The sequence below is a fragment of the Engystomops pustulosus genome, chromosome 8 (genome assembly GCF_040894005.1).
Source record: "Engystomops pustulosus chromosome 8, aEngPut4.maternal, whole genome shotgun sequence".
NCBI classification, from domain to species: domain Eukaryota; kingdom Metazoa; phylum Chordata; class Amphibia; order Anura; family Leptodactylidae; genus Engystomops; species Engystomops pustulosus.
In genome coordinates, this window is record NC_092418.1 from 115,241,788 (window position 1) to 115,256,400 (window position 14,613).

Below are 14,613 nucleotides of genomic sequence, written 5' to 3' on the forward strand. Positions count from 1 at the left end.
CATACATAATGGTGCTATACAGTACATACATAATGGGGCCATACAGTACATACATAATGGGGTCATATAGTACATACATAATGGGGCCATACAGTACATACATAATGGTGCCATACAGTACATACATAATGGTGCTATACAGTACATACATAATGGGGCCATACAGTACATACATAATGGTGCTATACAGTACATACATAATGGTGCTATACAGTACATACATAATGGGGCCATACAGTACATACATAATGGGGTCATATAGTACATACATAATGGGGCTGTACAGTACATACATAATGGTGCCATACAGTACATACATAATGGTGCTATACAGTACATACATAATGGGGCCATACAGTACATACATAATGGTGTTATACAGTACATACATAATGGGGCCATACAGTACATACATAATGGTGCCATATAGTACATACATAATGGTGCTATACAGTACATACATAATGGGGCCATACAGTACATACATAATGGGGCCATACAGTACATACATAATGGTGCTATACAGTACATACATAATGGGGCCATACAGTACATACATAATGGTGTTATACAGTACATACATAATGGGGCCATACAGTACATACATAATGGTGCCATACTGTACATACATAATGGTGCTATACAGTACATACATAATGGTGCCATACAGTACATACATAATGGGGTCATATAGTACATACATAATGGGGCCATACAGTACATACATAATGGGGTCATACAGTACATACATAATGGTGCTATACAGTACATACATAATGGGGCCATACAGTACATACATAATGGGGCCATACAGTACATACATAATGGTGCTATACAGTACATACATAATGGGGCCATACAGTACATACATAATGGTGTTATACAGTACATACATAATGGGGCCATACAGTACATACATAATGGTGCTATACAGTACATACATAATGGTGCCATACTGTACATACATAATGGTGCTATACAGTACATACATAATGGTGCCATACAGTACACACATAATGGGGTTATATAGTACATACATAATGGGGCCATACAGTACATACATAATGGGGTCATACAGTACATACATAATGGGGCCATACAGTACATACATAATGGGGCCATACAGTACATACATAATGGTGCTATACAGTACATACATAATGGGGTCATATAGTACATACATAATGGTGCCATACAGTACATACATAATGGTGCCATACAGTACATACATAATGGTGCTATACAGTACATACATAATGGTGCTATACAGTACATACATAATGGGGCCATACAGTACATACATAATGGTGCTATACAGTACATACATAATGGTGCCATACAGTACATACATAATGGTGCTATACAGTACATACATAATGGGGCCATACAGTACATACATAATGGGGCCATACAGTACATACATAATGGTGCTATACAGTACATACATAATGGTGCCATACAGTACATACATAATGGGGTCATACAGTACATACATAATGGTGCCATACAGTACATACATAATGGTGCCATACTGTACATACATAATGGTGCCATACAGTACATACATAATGGTGCTATACAGTACATACATAATGGTGCTATACAGTACATACATAATGGTGCTATGCAGTACATACATAATGGTGCTATACAGTACATACATAATGGGGCCATATAGTACATACATAATGGTGCTATACAGTACATACATAATGGGGTCATATAGTACATACATAATGGGGCCATACAGTACATACATAATGGTGCCATACAGTACATACATAATGGTGCTATACAGTACATACATAATGGGGTCATATAGTACATACATAATGGTGCCATACAGTACATACATAATGGTGCCATACAGTACATACATAATGGTGCTATACAGTACATACATAATGGGGCCATACAGTACATACATAATGGTGCCATACAGTACATACATAATGGTGCTATACAGTACATACATAATGGGGCCATACAGTACATACATAATGGTGCTATACAGTACATACATAATGGTGCCATACAGTACATACATAATGGGGTCATACAGTACATACATAATGGTGCCATACAGTACATACATAATGGTGCCATACAGTACATACATAATGGTGCCATACTGTACATACATAATGGTGCCATACAGTACATACATAATGGTGCCATACAGTACATACATAATGGTGCTATACAGTACATACATAATGGTGCTATACAGTACATACATAATGGTGCTATGCAGTACATACATAATGGTGCTATACAGTACATACATAATGGGGCCATATAGTACATACATAATGGTGCTATACATAACATACATAATGGGGTCATATAGTACATACATAATGGGGCCATACAGTACATACATAATGGGGTCATATAGTACATACATAATGGGGCCATACAGTACATACATAATGGGGCCATACAGTACATACATAATGGGGCCATACAGTACATACATAATGGTGCTATACAGTACATACATAATGGGGTCATATAGTACATACATAATGGGGCCATACAGTACATACATAATGGTGCCATACAGTACATACATAATGGTGCCATACAGTACATACATAATGGGGTCATATAGTACATACATAATGGGGTCATACAGTACATACATAATGGTGCTATACAGTACATACATAATGGGGTCATATAGTACATACATAATGCTGCTATACAGTACATACATAATGGGGCCATACAGTACATACATAATGGTGCCATACAGTACATACATAATGGTGCTATACAGTACATACATAATGGGGCCATATAGTACATACATAATGGGGCCATATAGTACATACATAATGGTGCCATACAGTACATACATAATGGGGCCATACAGTACATACATAATGGTGCCATACAGTACATACATAATGGGGCCATACAGTACATACATAATGGGGCCATACAGTACATACATAATGGGGCCATACAGTACATACATAATGGGGCCATACAGTACATACATAATGGTGCCATACAGTACATACATAATGGTGCTATACAGTACATACATAATGGGGCCATACAGTACATACATAATGGGGCCATACAGTACATACATAATGGGGCCATACAGTACATACATAATGGTGCCATACAGTACATACATAATGGTGCTATACAGTACATACATAATGGGGCTATACAGTACATACATAATGGTGCCATACAGTACATACATAATGGTGCCATACAGTACATACATAATGGTGCCATACAGTACATACATAATGGGGTCATATAGTACATACATAATGGGGCCATACAGTACATACATAATGGTGCCATACTGTACATACATAATGGTGCCATACAGTACATACATAATGGTGCTATACAGTACATACATAATGGTGCCATACAGTACATACATAATGGTGCTATACAGTACATACATAATGGTGCCATACAGTACATACATAATGGGGCCATACAGTACATACATAATGGTGCTATACAGTACATACATAATGGTGCTATACAGTACATACATAATGGGGCTATACAGTACATACATAATGGTGCCATATAGTACATACATAATGGTGCCATACAGTACATACATAATGGTGCTATACAGTACATACATAATGGGGCCATACAGTACATACATAATGGGGCCATACAGTACATACATAATGGGGCCATACAGTACATACATAATGGTGTCATACAGTACATACATAATGGTGCCATACAGTACATACATAATGGTGCCATACAGTACATACATAATGGGGCCATACAGTACATACATAATGGTGCCATACAGTACATACATTCCCTATGCAATAATATTATTCAGCCTGTATCTTGTAGTGCCATAATCTGACCAGTATGTGCTTATATATTGTATACATAATGATGCCATACATCATAGTGATACAGTCTCAAGATAATAGTGCCCTACAGAACATATGACATTAGTATAATATGGCGGTGGTATTAGTGCCATACACGTATGAGGACTATGCGGGGTCTCCTGAATCTGGGGGACGTGCCCCTCTAGCATGGCCCCCGGGGTAATGGTTGTACTTTCTAGCACTTGTCTTCTCCCTGGAAGGGTTAAGGGCGGCCATTCCCGCTGAGCGCCGCTTCTGCTCTTACGGGAAAACAGATGCGTTTGTTATTGAGTAGTGGGCACAGCGCCCAGCAGCAGGAATGGGTAACTGAGTCCTAACACAGGCTGCATGGGCACACATGTAGCGGCATTACTCACTGACAGCGGCTGAATCATGATGGCCCCCCCTGGATGATGGGTGCAGTGCTCCGTGCCAGCGCTGGGTGAAAAGGTTATTATAATCCTCCGATCGGGAATTTAGGAGCAAATATGAAATTCCTGGGGAGTGCCAACCTGCCCGCCATGTCAGATGGTATCGATAAGGGCGATGTGCGCCAACCTGTCCTCACACCACACATGTATAGCGGGCAGCACCCATGGGTGGGGGGTCCTTTAAGGTGGCGATGCCCCAGGAGACATTGGCAGCAGCGCAGGCATGAGATTGTTTTGCCCCTTAGCGCCGGGATTTTTGCTGATTCATGTATCTAAATCTGCGTGATACATAGACTCGTACTGTAAAGTCCCCATTATGTAATGATTCTTCTGTGATGTATCTGAACCTCTCATGTGATACTGTCTGTGTATCTAATTTTACCCTGTGTGATACTGTCTGCTGAGCTGTGTATCTAATCCTATCCTGTGTGATACTGGCTGCCGAGCTGTGTATCTAATCCTATCCTGTGTGATACTGACTGCTGAGCTGTGTATCTAATCCTATCCTGTGTGATACTGTCTGCTGAGCTGTGTATCTAATCCTATCCTGTGTGATACTGTCTGCTGAGCTGTGTATCTAATCCTATCCTGTGTGATACTGTCTGCTGAGCTGTGTATCTAATCCTATCCTGTGTGATACAGTCTGCTGAGCTGTGTATCTAATTCTACCCTGTGTGATACTGCCTGCTGAGCTGTGTATCTAATCCTATCCTGTGTGATACTGTCTGCTGAGCTGTGTATCTAATCCTATCCTGTGTGATACAGTCTACTGAGCTGTGTATCTAATCCTATCCTGTGTGATACTGTCTGCTGAGCTGTGTATCTAATCCTCTCCTGTGTGATACTGTCTGCTGATATGTGTATCTAATCCCATCCTGTGTGATACAGCCTGCTGAGCTGTGTATCTAATCCTCTCCTGTGTGATACAGTCTGCTGAGCTGTGTATCTAATCCTATCCTGTGTGATACAGTCTACTGAGCTGTGTATCTAATCCTATCCTGTGTGATACTGACTGCTGAGCTGTGTATCTAATCCTATCCTGTGTGATACTGTCTGCTGAGCTGTGTATCTAATCCTATCCTGTGTGATACTGTCTACTGAGCTGTGTATCTAATCCTCTCCTGTGTGATACTCCCTGCTGAGCTGTGTATCTAATCCTATCCTGTGTGATACTGACTGCTGAGCTGTGTATCTAATCCTATCCTGTGTGATACTGTCTACTGAGCTGTGTATCTAATCCTCTCCTGTGTGATACTCCCTGCTGAGCTGTGTATCTAATCCTCTCCTGTGTGATACTGTCTACTGAGCTGTGTATCTAATCCTCTCCTGTGTGATACTCCCTGCTGAGCTGTGTATCTAATCCTATCCTGTTTGATACAGTCTGCTGAGCTGTGTATCTAATCCTATCCTTTGTGATACTGTCTGCTGAGCTGAGTATCTAATCCTATCCTTTGTGATACAGTCTGCTGAGCTGTGTATCTAATCCTATCCTTTGTGATACTGTCTGCTGAGCTGTGTATCATGTGTGATACAGTCCATGAGCTGTGTATCTAATCCTATCCTGTGTGATACTGACTGCTGAGCTGTGTATCTAATCCTATCCTGTGTGATACTGTCTGCTGAGCTGTGTATCTAATCCTATCCTTTGTGATACTGTCTGCTGAGCTGTGTATCTAATCCTATCCTTTGTGATACTGTCTGCTGAGCTGTGTATCTAATCCTATCCTGTGTGATACTGACTGCTGAGCTGATGTATTAAAGCCCAGTTTGTTTAAAATTGAAAATGTGTATCTAAGCCTGTAATGTTTGATACTGATTCCTAGATGTGAGTGCCTCTAAGGATGTGTCTAGGGCTGTGTTCACACCACCTGATCCATGAAGCGGATGGATCCAGCCAGTTACTGGCCCCGCTCCCAGCTGCCATATAGGATGTTACATGTGATGTGTCCATTATTTATGTATATTACAGGGTTATTTTGTGTACAGCACAATGTGTGTGCGGTATAGTTGTTGTGCACGGTATGGCAGCACTATTGTGCCATTATGTCTATGGCATATAATGTTTGTGTAATGTGGTCAGCGTACTGTATGGGGGGTATTATCTCTGGATTGTATGATGATATGAGTGGTATAATACTGTATTGTAGAATGGTTTCTGAGTACAGTATGGCATCATTACGTTGTGTACTCTTATAATCCTCCCCTGTGTGTACAGCACCAAACCTAGATCCCATTTATTATGTGTTTCCTACAGTTTATTGTTCTCTGTTATCAGCCCTTTTAGAAGACATGCAAATCAATATGTGACTGATATCTTCCCCTCCCCCTGTAGCGCCCCCGCACTGTTACTAGCCCTGATATTGGGTTTGGTAGCCTCTACCACCACCTGCAGCAGGAGGACGACCGGGACGGGGATCTGCTGCAATGGAAATCTGAGAATGAGCGTGCTGTGCCGAAGACATAGCCGGGGGCGCCCCGCGTCCTGTTATGTGTCACACACAGGGGGAGCAGACATGGGTGCCTTGGGTTTATTCCAGGATCCATTTAAAGGGGACACACCCTCAATTTTTGGGGGTATTCTAAACCCTAATAACCTGCAGGTGCCCTCTGTGCAGAGCAGGGGAGGTGACCATAGATCATTTACACCCACAGTGTAGAGTTTCGCTTAAAGGAATTGTCCAGTGATACGTAAATACAGTTTGATCACCGCGTGACGCAACTTCCTAACGTGTTGTGATTCCATTCCTCACCCTCTTTATGATCTCTGCTTGCTGTCAGTGAACAGAAAGATCCAGATGTATATTCAGAGGCTGAAAACTTGTTCTAAATGAAATATTCTTACAGTACAGCGTTAGAAAGTTATACAAATTGGGTTTTCATGCTGTTTTTATTGGTAAATTCTTTTTTTTTTTCGGGGTCAAAAATGCAGCCACCATGTGTTTCCCGTTTAAATCTGTACTAAAAGAGACAGGATTTCTGAGAGCTTTTGGTGTTTTCATTATGTAAAACGGCTGCTCTGTGTATCGTCTGCTTTTTGGTTACCATAATCCCCCCCCCTAGGTAAACACCCCCCAAAAAACCCTGTAATAATATTAATAATAATAATACATTTAATGTCCCCGAAAGGGGGGAAAGAAGATAACAAATTTATCAAAATAACACTCGCCTTTAAAGGAAAAAAAAAAAAAAAAAGATTACAAAAAATTTCAGAAATTCACAGCTTTTTACAATTAAAAAAATAAAAAATAAAAAATCAGGCCGAAGGGTGAGTTCACACTCGACAGATCTGTAGATGCGGCTGATAACCAGATCGATAGATGGAGCCTCGTTCATGCAGAGGGAACAGCGGTCTGCGTGGAAGGATGCGACAAGTCACACTCAGGGTGGGGTCACACGTGGCGTTTTGAACCCGTTTTAGGGCCGTTTTTAGGCTGTCCGTTAAAAAACACATCCGTTTTTGTCTGGTTTTTTCAATTACCTTTATTAAAACTGGTCAAAAACGGATGTGTTTTTTAACGGACTGCCTAAAAACGGGCCAAAAATTGGTTCAGAATGCCACGTGTGACCCCAGCCTCAGGGCGCGTTCACTCGTTGCGTTTTGGTCGCGTTTTCAATGCGTTTGAAACGCATATACAACAGCTGATGAGAGGTGATTTGCCTAATTACATTACCGTTTACGTTTGTAAACGCAATGTTAACGCATGCGCATCGCGTTTACGATGCGTTTTGTAAACGGAAACGTTAGCAGTGATGTAATTAGACAAATAACCTCTCCTCAGCTGTTGTATATGCGTTTCAAACGCAATGAAAACGCAGGTCAAAACGCAACGTGTGAACGCGACCTCAGGGATGGAAACCACCGTTACCATGGTCCAGGGTACAACTCTGGTGTCAATACCGCTCCTTTATGCATCCTACTGGCTACATCCATTACTGATCCCAATATTGTGCATTCCAGGGGCCATCGGCAGCATTGGATCAGGGCTCTTTGGGGCCATCAGATAAAATTATCCTGGAGGCCGATGCTTCCTCCAGCCCCAGGACAGTGGTCCCCAACTACACGTGTCCCTTAATGTGGGGCAGTGCAGCCTGACCGCGCTCTTTTGTGTAAACAGGGCTACAGGGGGGTCGGACCACCACCAATCTGAAACGGATGATCTATCCCAAAGATAGAAAAGTTTCTTGGAAAGGCCAGACCCATGCGTGTAATCTGCCTGGAAATGCGCTGCAATAATCTGCAGCGTATACACGGAGCTCCCTCTGTCTTTATGTGGTAGATTTATACTGGATTCCTGATACAATGTAACAGATAAGATGCTGTGTTATGGATCTGCAGTATATTATGTGGTAGATTTATACTGGATTCCCGATACAATGTAACAGATAAGATGCTGTGTTATGGGTCTGCAGTATATTATGTAGTAGATTTATACTGGATTCCTGATACAATGTAACAGATAAGATGCTGTGTTATGGATCTGCAGTATATTATGTGGTAGATTTATACTGGATTCCTGATACAATGTAACAGATAAGATGCTGTGTTATGGGTCTGCAGTATATTATGTGGTAGATTTATACTGGATTCCTGATACAATGTAACAGATAAGATGCTGTGTTATGGGTCTGCAGTATATTATGTGGTAGATTTATACTGGATTCCTGATACAATGTAACAGATAAGATGCTGTGTTATGGGTCTGCAGTATATTATGTGGTAGATTTATACTGGATTCCTGATACAATGTAACAGATAAGATGCTGTGTTATGGATCTGCAGTATATTATGTAGTAGATTTATACTGGATTCCTGATACAATGTAACAGATAAGATGCTGTGTTATAGATCTGCAGTATATTTTGTAGTAGATTTATACTGGATTCCCGATACAATGTAACAGATAAGATGCTGTGTTATGGATCTGCAGTATATTATGTGGTAGATTTATACTGGATTCCTGATACAATGTAACAGATAAGATGCTGTGTTATGGATCTGCAGTATATTATGTGTAGATTTATACTGGATTCCTGATACAATGTAACAGATAAGATGCTGTGTTATGGGTCTGCAGTATATTATGTGGTAGATTTATACTGGATTCCTGATACAATGTAACAGATAAGATGCTGTGTTATGGGTCTGCAGTATATTATGTGGTAGATTTATACTGGATTCCCGATACAATGTAACAGATAAGATGCTGTGTTATGGATCTGCAGTATATTATGTGGTAGATTTATACTGGATTCCCGATACAATGTAACAGATAAGATGCTGTGTTATGGATCTGAAGTATATTATGTGGTAGATTTATACTGGATTCCTGATACAATGTAACAGATAAGATGCTGTGTTATGGATCTGCAGTATATTATGTGGTAGATTTATACTGGATTCCCGATACAATGTAACAGATAAGATGCTGTGTTATGGATCTGCAGTATATTATGTGGTAGATTTATACTGGATTCCTGATACAATGTAACAGATAAGATGCTGTGTTATGGATCTGCAGTATATTATGTAGTAGATTTATACTGGATTCCTGATACAATGTAACAGATAAGATGCTGTGTTATGGATCTGCAGTGTATTATGTGGTAGATCTATACTGGATTCCTGATACAATGTAACAGATAAGATGCTGTGTTATGGATCTGCAGTATATTATGTGGTAGATTTATACTGGATTCCTGATACAATGTAACAGATAAGATGCTGTGTTATGTGTCTGCAGTATATTATGTAGTAGATTTATACTGGATTCCTGATACAATGTAACAGATAAGATGCTGTGTTATGGGTCTGCAGTATATTATGTGGTAGATTTATACTGGATTCCCGATACAATGTAACAGATAAGATGCTGTGTTATGGATCTGCAGTATATTATGTGTAGATTTATACTGGATTCCTGATACAATGTAACAGATAAGATGCTGTGTTATGGGTCTGCAGTACATTATGTACTAGATTTATACTGGATTCCTGATACAATGTAACAGATAAGATGCTGTGTTATGGATCTGCAGTATATTATGTGGTAGATTTATACTGGATTCCTGATACAATGTAACAGATAAGATGCTGTGTTATGGGTCTGCAGTATATTATGTGGTAGATTTATACTGGATTCCCGATACAATGTAACAGATAAGATGCTGTGTTATGGATCTGCAGTATATTATGTGTAGATTTATACTGGATTCCTGATACAATGTAACAGATAAGATGCTGTGTTATGGGTCTGCAGTGTGTTATGTGGTAGATTTATACTGGATTCCTGATACAATGTAACAGATAAGATGCTGTGTTATGTGTCTGCAGTATATTATGTAGTAGATTTATACTGGATTCCTGATACAATGTAACAGATAAGATGCTGTGTTATGGGTCTGCAGTATATTATGTGGTAGATTTATACTGGATTCCCGATACAATGTAACAGATAAGATGCTGTGTTATGGATCTGCAGTATATTATGTGTAGATTTATACTGGATTCCTGATACAATGTAACAGATAAGATGCTGTGTTATGGATCTGCAGTATATTATGTGGTAGATTTATACTGGATTCCTGATACAATGTAACAGATAAGATGCTGTGTTATGGATCTGCAGTATATTATGTGGTAGATTTATACTGGATTCCCGATACAATGTAACAGATAAGATGCTGTGTTATGGATCTGCAGTATATTATGTGGTAGATTTATACTGGATTCCTGATACAATGTAACAGATAAGATGCTGTGTTATGGATCTGCAGTATATTATGTAGTAGATCTATACTGGATTCCTGATACAATGTAACAGATAAGATGCTGTGTTATGGATCTGCAGTATATTATGTAGTAGATCTATACTGGATTCCTGATACAATGTAACAGATAAGATGCTGTGTTATGGGTCTGCAGTATATTATGTGGTAGATTTATACTGGATTCCCGATACAATGTAACAGATAAGATGCTGTGTTATGGGTCTGCAGTATATTATGTGGTAGATTTATACTGGATTCCTGATACAATGTAACAGATAAGATGCTGTGTTATGGATCTGCAGTATATTATGTGGTAGATTTATACTGGATTCCTGATACAATGTAACAGATAAGATGCTGTGTTATGGATCTGCAGTATATTATGTGGTAGATTTATACTGGATTCCCGATACAATGTAACAGATAAGATGCTGTGTTATGGATCTGCAGTATATTATGTGGTAGATTTATACTGGATTCCTGATACAATGTAACAGATAAGATGCTGTGTTATGGGTCTGCAGTATATTATGTGGTAGATTTATACTGGATTCCTGATACAATGTAACAGATAAGATGCTGTGTTATGGGTCTGCAGTATATTATGTGGTAGATTTATACTGGATTCCCGATACAATGTAACAGATAAGATGCTGTGTTATGGGTCTGCAGTATATTATGTGGTAGATTTATACTGGATTCCTGATACAATGTAACAGATAAGATGCTGTGTTATGGGTCTGCAGTATATTATGTGTAGATTTATACTGGATTCCTGATACAATGTAACAGATAAGATGCTGTGTTATGGGTCTGCAGTATATTATGTGGTAGATTTATACTGGATTCCTGATACAATGTAACAGATAAGATGCTGTGTTATGGATCTGCAGTATATTATGTGGTAGATTTATACTGGATTCCTGATACAATGTAACAGATAAGATGCTGTGTTATGGGTCTGCAGTATATTATGTAGTAGATTTATACTGGATTCCTGATACAATGTAACAGATAAGATGCTGTGTTATGGATCTGCAGTATATTATGTGGTAGATTTATACTGGATTCCTGATACAATGTAACAGATAAGATGCTGTGTTATGGGTCTGCAGTATATTATGTGGTAGATTTATACTGGATTCCTGATACAATGTAACAGATAAGATGCTGTGTTATGGATCTGCAGTATATTATGTAGTAGATTTATACTGGATTCCTGATACAATGTAACAGATAAGATGCTGTGTTATGGATCTGCAGTATATTATGTGTAGATTTATACTGGATTCCTGATACAATGTAACAGATAAGATGCTGTGTTATGGATCTGCAGTATATTATGTGGTAGATTTATACTGGATTCCCGATACAATGTAACAGATAAGATGCTGTGTTATGGGTCTGCAGTATATTATGTGTAGATTTATACTGGATTCCCGATACAATGTAACAGATAAGATGCTGTGTTATGGATCTGCAGTATATTATGTGGTAGATTTATACTGGATTCCCGATACAATGTAACAGATAAGATGCTGTGTTATGGGTCTGCAGTATATTATGTGGTAGATTTATACTGGATTCCCGATACAATGTAACAGATAAGATGCTGTGTTATGGGTCTGCAGTATATTATGTGGTAGATTTATACTGGATTCCTGATACAATGTAACAGATAAGATGCTGTGTTATGGATCTGCAGTATATTATGTAGTAGATTTATACTGGATTCCTGATACAATGTAACAGATAAGATGCTGTGTTATGGATCTGCAGTATATTATGTGTAGATTTATACTGGATTCCTGATACAATGTAACAGATAAGATGCTGTGTTATGGATCTGCAGTATATTTTGTAGTAGATTTATACTGGATTCCCGATACAATGTAACAGATAAGATGCTGTGTTATGGATCTGCAGTATATTTTGTAGTAGATTTATACTGGATTCCCGATACAATGTAACAGATAAGATGCTGTGTTATGGATCTGCAGTATATTATGTGGTAGATTTATACTGGATTCCTGATACAATGTAACAGATAAGATGCTGTGCTATGGATCTGCAGTATATTATGTGGTAGATTTATACTGGATTCCTGATACAATGTAACAGATAAGATGCTGTGTTATGGGTCTGCAGTATATTATGTGGTAGATTTATACTGGATTCCCGATACAATGTAACAGATAAGATGCTGTGTTATGGGTCTGCAGTATATTATGTGGTAGATTTATACTGGATTCCTGATACAATGTAACAGATAAGATGCTGTGTTATGGGTCTGCAGTATATTATGTGGTAGATTTATACTGGATTCCTGATACAATGTAACAGATAAGATGCTGTGTTATGGATCTGCAGTATATTATGTGGTAGATTTATACTGGATTCCTGATACAATGTAACAGATAAGATGCTGTGTTATGGATCTGCAGTATATTATGTAGTAGATTTATACTGGATTCCTGATACAATGTAACAGATAAGATGCTGTGTTATGGATCTGCAGTATATTATGTGGTAGATTTATACTGGATTCCTGATACAATGTAACAGATAAGATGCTGTGTTATGGATCTGCAGTATATTATGTAGTAGATTTATACTGTATTCCTGATACAATGTAACAGATAAGATGCTGTGTTATGGGTCTGCAGTATATTATGTGGTAGATTTATACTGGATTCCCGATACAATGTAACAGATAAGATGCTGTGTTATGGATCTGCAGTATATTATGTGGTAGATTTATACTGGATTCCTGATACAATGTAACAGATAAGATGCTGTGTTATGGATCTGCAGTATATTATGTAGTAGATTTATACTGTATTCCTGATACAATGTAACAGATAAGATGCTGTGTTATGGGTCTGCAGTATATTATGTGTAGATTTATACTGGATTCCTGATACAATGTAACAGATAAGATGCTGTGTTATGGATCTGCAGTATATTATGTGGTAGATTTATACTGGATTCCCGATACAATGTAACAGATAAGATGCTGTGTTATGGGTGTGCAGTATATTATGTGGTAGATTTATACTGGATTCCTGATACAATGTAACAGATAAGATGCTGTGTTATGGGTCTGCAGTATATTATGTGGTAGATTTATACTGGATTCCTGATACAATGTAACAGATAAGATGCTGTGTTATGGGTCTGCAGTATATTATGTGGTAGATTTATACTGGATTCCTGATACAATGTAACAGATAAGATGCTGTGTTATGGATCTGCAGTATATTATGTGGTAGATTTATACTGGATTCCTGATACAATGTAACAGATAAGATGCTGTGTTATGGGTCTGCAGTATATTATGTGGTAGATTTATACTGGATTCCTGATACAATGTAACAGATAAGATGCTGTGTTATGGATCTGCAGTATATTATGTGGTAGATTTATACTGGATTCCTGATACAATGTAACAGATAAGATGCTGTGTTATGGATCTGCAGTATATTATGTGTAGATTTATACTGGATTCCTGATACAATGTAACAGATAAG

At 38.5% G+C, this 14,613-nt stretch overlaps 1 protein-coding gene across 4 annotated transcripts in view; it reads left to right on the top strand.

Moving 5' to 3' along the window:
- The window catches only part of WNT6 (Wnt family member 6), a 216,551-nt gene that overhangs the window by 164,407 nt on the left and 37,531 nt on the right, over nucleotides 1-14,613 (top strand). Inside the window, exon 1 of one of the 4 annotated variants that reach the window (XM_072122326.1) lies at nucleotides 4,248-4,334. The exons of the other annotated variants lie outside the window; for them this stretch is intronic. The gene's annotated coding sequence lies outside the window, so the exon portion shown is untranslated. Of the gene's footprint in view, nucleotides 1-4,247; nucleotides 4,335-14,613 lie in introns of those variants that run through there. 4 annotated transcript variants of the gene reach the window in all.